General features: G+C 39.2%; 1 long non-coding RNA gene across 1 annotated transcript in view; it reads left to right on the top strand.

The window, feature by feature from the left end:
• Positions 1–464, top strand: part of LOC106939610 (uncharacterized) — a 10,088-nt gene extending 9,624 nt beyond the window's left edge. Inside the window, exon 3 of the long non-coding RNA XR_001422884.1 lies at positions 455–464. This is a non-coding gene — a long non-coding RNA (uncharacterized LOC106939610). The remainder of the gene's footprint in view (positions 1–454) is intronic.
• Positions 465–7,633: the final 7,169 nt, after the last annotated feature.

Genomic DNA, 7,633 nt, shown 5'->3' with positions numbered 1-7,633 from the left:
CTTCTTGAAAAAAGTTATTAAAAACAAGTTTTTGTCTAAATTAAGGTGAATTCATGGTTCCTTTTTCCACATAATGTAACCAGTAGTGTTTATGATAATAATAATTATGTGATCGGTATCGGTGTATCGGCCCTCATGGGTGACCGGTATCGGTATCGGGAGGAAAAAACCTGATCGGCACATCCCTAATCTCGACGTGTTGGGGAAATTTAAACATCAATAATTGGGATTTATTGTGACAGAGATAAATCAAAATCACTATCATGATAAGAAATTTATCGCGATGAATGATAAACAATACGATAAACGCCCAACCCTGCTTTACAACCAGTCTGAGCTGAATCGTATTTAATAGACACATAAGCAGGTTCCATGGCAACGCAGAGGGTAGCACTGTCGCCTAGCAGCAGGATGGTTCTGGGTTCGAATCCCAGCTTGGGGCCACTCTGAAAAGTCATAGTGGCAAAAATCTGAAACATTCAATAGGTACACAGTCAGTGATGAGTTTTTATGCAACATGCGCCACTACGGATTCCATCTTCTAATCTCACATAACTGAATGCTGTCCTGCACAATCCCATGCATGCAGGGGGGAAAAAATGCGACGCTGCACACGCCCTCATTCTGCACAGTAAACAGAAGTGCTGTGCCCCATAAATCACCGGAGTATTTCCTCTGCTGTGAAAAAAAAAAAAGTTCTGACGTTGCACATGCCATCAGACACAATTTATGCACTGGGAAAGAGCTTACATAGATATTCTGCGGCTACCTTAAGTGCACTAAGAGGCTCGGACTTAACACGGCGTGACCTCATCGCTGCATTTACACCGTGACCCAACACGAAACCGGCAGCCCAAACGTCGGCCGGCCCCCAGTCAGCACTTCTTCCGCTGAGCTTTGATTACACCAGAATACACTCTGCCCTTATTTAAGATACATAAACCAGCAGCACAGCGAAGCTGAAGGCAGCGACACACCACTGGAAGTAACTAGAAACATATACAGAGGGAAGTTATGGAGAACAAAACCTCAAAAGCCTGATAATAAGATCACACCTGCATGTCAACCGACTTCATGGATCAACAGAGATTCACCGATACAATATTAATATTTGTATCAATCCTGATATTGAAAAAAAAATTCTAGATTGGGCATCTGTGACAATCTGTCTGACCTGTTCAGTCTATTTCTACACTTTGTGCTCTGAGCGATGTCACACTTTATTATTTATTTTACATTGCACTGATCAACAGCCAAAAACTTGTCTGGGGTTTTTCATCTGTTTTAGGGTCATGTCAATGAGCTGAGTCCTAAAATCACATTGCTTTTGCTCAATCAGGTCAACTTTCTGAACTATGGAGCAACATGAGCATCAAAATGCAGGACTTGTTCTCACATCTGGAGAATCTGATCAATGAGTGATGAGCAGGAGGAGAGATTCCATCAGGACAGGGAAGAGACGGAGAATTTTACAATGAAGACGTAATGTTCAATTCACATGTACACTATTAAGTGTTTATTATGCAATTTACAGAAATACAAGTTTGTAAGATTTAATTGATTTAAAAAGAATAAATTCTCCTAAAACCTTTTTTGCATGAGAAATATTAACAGAAATGAACTGATAATGTCACAAAAATATCACCAATTTAGTCAGATGATCAGATTTCTCTAAATGAAATTAGAATAAAAACCTGACCTGATTGTGAAAAATGGATGTCACCATTTCAGCGGTGCAAAAATAGTCCTAATTCAGTTGAAAAATAATAGACAACTTCCAAACAATATTGTTTTTGTAACCCAGTGTTGCATTTAGAATTCATAATTAGCTTTCTGAACCACTGAAATGCTTGTTGCAGTTTATTCTTACATTTTTGGCAAATCTATTCCACTTTTTGTTAGTTTCAGTTTTTTTATCATTTGATTTGCAGTAACTCATATGAGCCTAACTGTACTGACTCAACACAGTAAAGACAGTAAAGATGTTTTTACATGTTTGACTGATAGCTTATGAAGCTATTGGTGTATTTATGTGTGCTGAGCTGGTGCATAGTTATCAAACAAATTTATAATTCACTACATTTATGTCTGTTTATATATAAAAAACATTTTAAATCAATCCATCACTTTCTTTCCCTGTATCGGCCGATACTAAACCTCCGATATCTGTATCAGAATCAGAGTGGAAAAAAGTGGATTCCTACACAAAAACACAACTTAAAACTCCAGACATTAAAACAAAAAATAGAGAAAAAAACAAACAACCCTTGGCTTGTACAGAAACAGGCCTGACTGGGTGTTTTCACGGCTGTTTGCCTCCTGAGACCAATACTTGCCATTAACGAGTCGACATATAAGCACTGTCAGGGAAATAAACAAAGGGGTCAACCAACTGATTTAACACACACACAAAAACACCTCTAATTCATCATAAAAAGCACTATATAGCAGTATTCTCTCTGTAGGGAGGTCCTACAGTCTGTGCTACATAGATTTGCGTTCACACACATAAAGTAGGAGAAAAGTTGTGAGAAAAGGGTGAAAAAAAAAAAAAAGCTTATCTGGGGTAAAAGAAAGAAAATCCAAGGTGCTGAAAACCTCTTAGCGCTTTGGACACAATGGCTGATTTAGACAGGAGACAGAAGAATGGAGGCAGAGATTGCCCAGGCTCTTCTCTGCTGCAGCCCCTTATACCGCTCTACGGCACAGAGCCGATATCCAGATCCGCTCAGTCATTCTGAAGCTCTGTGACGTCGCTTTCCAGCTGCACTGCACAAGAAAAGCAGCTGAATGTTTCAGAGGAGGAGAACGTCACCGAACGGAGCTGATTTAATAAAACGTAAGGAATCAGAGAAAATTGTCACCTTTTGTTTGTCGTCACACAATGGCTCTCTCTCTCTGTCTGTTTATCGTCACACAATGCCTGAATCAACAGTGAAGCGTTTAGCGTCCAAATTCCACAAAGCGAAAGCTGTGTAAAGCCTGTTAAGGGCCGTTAAGCCCACATTGTTCTGTTATTTCCACTGTTAGCTGCCGAAGCTCACAACCGCAGATCTGTTTGGAGTTATCGGAGAATAAAGAATAAGAAAAATGAAAAAAGAAAATTACAGTGAGGTTGGGAAAGTGGCAGGCTTTGTTACTGTCTCAAAAAACAGAAAAGAAAAAAAGGAAAACATACTTGAAACAAATACATAATTGCCAATCAACAATGTGATTTTGTTTACAGCTGAAGAACAAAGCAATTTGGATGTGGGAATATTTATTTAATTTTTTTTCACTGTGTGTTCCGACTCGGCGCCTTTATCAGAGGAAAACCAAAAACAGCTTCCCTTGCCGTGCGCCGCAGATGGCACACATGCATAAATGAACATCTGAGGCACGGCGTTATTAGAAATAATGCTTTACTTTCCATTAACACGGCGCTGCCCATTGATCCCGCCAAGAAGATTTCTATTTAAAAAGTTGCCGGTTTCATGTTCTCCCAGGCTGCAGTAATGAAATATGAGAGCGAGAGTTTACCCCGGACAAATCGATGGCGGGAGTTTTGTAGCACAATTAATAGACCCAGTGTAATACATTACTGATATCAGACAACTCTTTGTATTTGAGAGTCTTCTCTTTTTCCCCCTCAAAGCTAAAGGGGAAAGAATTAAGTGAAATGTTTAATGCAAAGAACAAAATAAACAACTAATTAATATTTTATAAAGCACGAAGGCTCCGCTTGTAGCAAATACAGCTGAGGGGATTTACAGCAGCTGACCCAGAGGTTAGCTGATTAGCTCCATGATGCAGCAGCAGGGGGCCTGCAGTTGTGTTAGACGGTCCAAACCGTCCTGGTGGATGCTGAGCTCTCCATGGTGCTGAAATGAGTGGAGCTCTGAGCAGACAGGCAGAGGAGCTGTCCAAACAAGTGTTGCTTAAATACCAGAAACGTAACTTTTTTGAGCAAAGACGGTTCTTTTCCTGGTGGTTACGGTAAATTATGAGTCCTGATAAACTACTGGACAGTTTCTGCAGCCGATTCTGGTTAAACTAGACAGACAAAAGGTTTTTGTGACTACAGTCATGGAAATAATCGGGGTTAACACATTTTATTGCAATTCATGCACCAATCAGGTGTATTCACATTATCAAGCAAAAGTTTTCATAAATTTTGTTATTTTTAATGTGATTTTATATGGTACCCCAATGCAACATAATATAAAAACTTTGTTTTTAGATTATTTTTTTTCCCCCAAAAAAACACACTGAAGTCCTTTTTATATTCAGTGCTCATAAGTAGACCACTGGAGGCTGAACTTTTATCCTAGCAAAAAAAAAAAAAAAAGAAAAAAGAAAAAAAGACATTTTCTTCCAGAATTAGCCTGGAAGAATTGCACCAGCAAGTTCCCATTTGTATTAAGCTACTATTTCCTCTACTTTTGATTACGCACAGTAGACTTTAGTTTAATATTTCAGCAAATGTGGGGAAACCCTTCTGCAATATAAAATAATTTAGAATTTTTTTTTTTTAGAAAACCAAAATTGATGGAGAAGTCTGAGATTTGTTGAACAGGAGAACAAAACACTGCTTTGTCTGGACGCTGACTTGCTCCGGGCCACACAGGTGTGACTAAGTCTTATAGATTCATGGCTGATGGCGCAGCAGGGTTAGTGAGGGGAGAGTGGGTAACTAGAGCAGAGTGCATGGCTTGCAGATAGCCGCCTCCTCGGAGGATATGGCTCGGCAAGAGTGTTAGCTTTCGATCAATAATACTCAGAAGAAGTTTGATAGGGCTTTGGAGGAGCACACTTTGGGGAAACCTAAGAGCTCTATGGAGTTTCTGTAATCTGTATTTGTTTGCCGTGTTTCCCTGATCTCCACCTCTTTTGTTTTGTTTCTCTCCTGGTATCTGTCCTTGAATCTCTGTCAGCTTTCCCATCAACATTCGGCTTCTTATCTTGCAAGAACGCACGCAGCTGTTTTCACCCTGGTTTGTTAACCAATATGCCTGGAACTAAATTCAGAAATGAAAAGTAATGTACTTTTTTTTTTTTTGTGGTTTGTTTGTTCGCTTTGTTTGTTTTCTACACAAATTAAAATGTGCGGCAAAACGATCTGGCAAAGGCGAGGCAGAAACCCAGAGGGAAAACCATCAACAAGAATGGGTTCACATGTAACTCTGCTGCTGTTATGATCCCTAACACACACACACACACACACACACACACACACACACACACACACACGTCTGTCTGGCTATCTTTGTGGGGACTTTCCATTGACTTCCATTCATTTCTACAGCCTAAACCTTACCTTTACCCTTTTCCTAACCCTAACCATCACATACATACCTAACCCTAACCAAAACTCAATTCATACATTAGCCCTAAATCTGACCCCTGACCCAAAAACAGGGTTTCCCCTCGTGGGGACCAGGCTCTGGTCCCCACAAGGTAATACAAACAAAAGCGCGCGCACACACACACACACACACAAGTGCACGCACATTTGCATTTCTAACCATGACTATCCATTGACTTCTATTCATTTTAGTAATTTTTGATTAACCTAAACCAGTAGTCTATTTATAACCTTACACCATATTTGGAGTGCATGGCATTTGGCTCCCATAAAGCCTACTGGTTCCAGAAATGGTCCCATGTAGAATAGTCCACACACACGCACACACATATTCCCAGAACTTTTCCAGGGAGTATCTGGGAGCTTGTGTCGCCATACAAGCCAAACTCTGAACATTCGGGCCAAATGGTCGTATTACAGCAGGTTGGACAGTGTCAGCACACAGATGAAATGTTGGAAGGCTCCATTTGGAAAGAGTAGAGACACACACACATGCACACAGTGAGGGAGTTGGAAAGCTGGAAGTGTTAAACACTCCTGATTAACACCGCTGATGGGAGGAACGGCTCTAATCCCCAAAACACCTAGACGTGTCTTAAATCTCATTTAAATCTTAAATCTCATTCCAGAAACAGGAGCTTTAGACTGAGAATGAGGGTACAAGAACATCTAATAAAATACAGAAAAATAGTATTGTATTTATTTACTCTGTTAATGTTTTCCAGCGGGCCGTGGGGTTTCAGTCAGGGCCTTCACTATGCCTCAACAATACACACGTTGTGCAGGACAATGCAAGAACTAAGCACCACACCAAGAAACAGGCATCCAATAAACAAAAATACGCCAACTAACGCAACAATGCAGCCCAACAATGCCAACAATGCATATCAACCAATGTATCATGTATATTTTAACAAAATACAGGCAACAGCGCACATAATTGAATGGCCAACAATTTAGCAAAACTTTTCCATGATCCCCAATTAAGCTCAACAGCAAGCCATACTGCTCAAATAACACATGTGAACAATTAAAAGAAACAATAGTAAAGTTTGTATGAGAATGTAGGCTAATAGAAAAGTTACACTTACCCATTACTTGTAAATAAAATCCACAGGTTGTTGTGCTCAGTGCTAGCTGTAGCTGTTAGCCAGTCGTCGGTGTGGGTTTTCCATTATTATTATTATTATTATTATTTTATTTATTTATTTATTTTTATCCGTGAAAGAGCGTCTTGAAAAAGGACATTTTAATTAGTCTGCAACTAGGTCAACCGGAGTTGAAACGGATGCGGCTGCCATTTTGTAAATGCCAAGTTCACTACAGTGACGGTGAAGCTCTTTACTTACGGACCGTCACTGTATGTCAATTTTGATTGGCTGATAATTCTGTCAGTCATGCCAACTATGACCTGTTACACGATATTTTTGACGAGAGGTTAGCTGAATTTGTCCTGAGGCGGAGCCGCTCGCCAGATATGTTTAAGGCACTTTTGAAAGTAGGAAATTAAAGTAAAACCTCAATAATAGCAGTAAGCAATTAAATTACTCCATCTCTTGCTGCGTTGCTCTCTATCAGGTATGTTTTTGGTTTTTACTAATACTTCAAAACAAAGACACAAAGATTATGGAATCGACATTTCAAAGCGGCTTCATCGTTAAAAGATAGCCATTTATTGCAGTTGACACAACAAAGTTAAAGAAACAGCAGCCTCTGTTTGCAGTTCTTCGAAAATATAAAACTTTTTACTAACTCTGGAATTTTAAAAAAGCTGCCAGGATTTCCAAACCCAGAAAGTTTTATAACAAGAGGCTAAAAGTTTAAAAAGACACAAAACATAAGTTATTGTAAGCCTTCTAATTTTCTGATGGAAGTCTTGCTTTCTCGCACTCTCTTGCAGCCTGAACATATCACAGACAATACCACAAACATTACAGAAAGGGAAGTTTTCTGTTAAATAGCGTTTTATGTCACTGTGCTCGTTTGAGCTTTATTGTGGCTTATTTCAAGTGGAAATAGCAACATTTGTTTTATTAATAAAAAAATTTTTACAGCAAATAACACCAGAGTGCTGTGGCCGGTGCTTATTCATGGTGCTTTCTGTGAGCTTAAGAAAGGTAGTATTTTTGAGTTTCCACATTTTTCAAATCGTGGCCGTCTCTCATCAGTTGCTGCCACTAAAACATTTCCACTCGGTTGGGAACTTGGGAAAACAGCTTCCATGGAGGTTTTTTTTTTTTTTTTTTTTTTTTTAATTAAAAAAAAAATGATTTTAGGTAAATTTTTTTT

The sequence above is a fragment of the Poecilia latipinna genome, unplaced genomic scaffold, assembly GCF_001443285.1.
Source record: "Poecilia latipinna isolate Pla-1442-1.1 unplaced genomic scaffold, P_latipinna-1.0 Scaffold2928, whole genome shotgun sequence".
Classification (NCBI taxonomy): domain Eukaryota; kingdom Metazoa; phylum Chordata; class Actinopteri; order Cyprinodontiformes; family Poeciliidae; genus Poecilia; species Poecilia latipinna.
The sequence above is the reverse complement of the archived record's forward strand: the minus strand, read 5'-3'. Positions and strand labels throughout refer to the sequence as shown.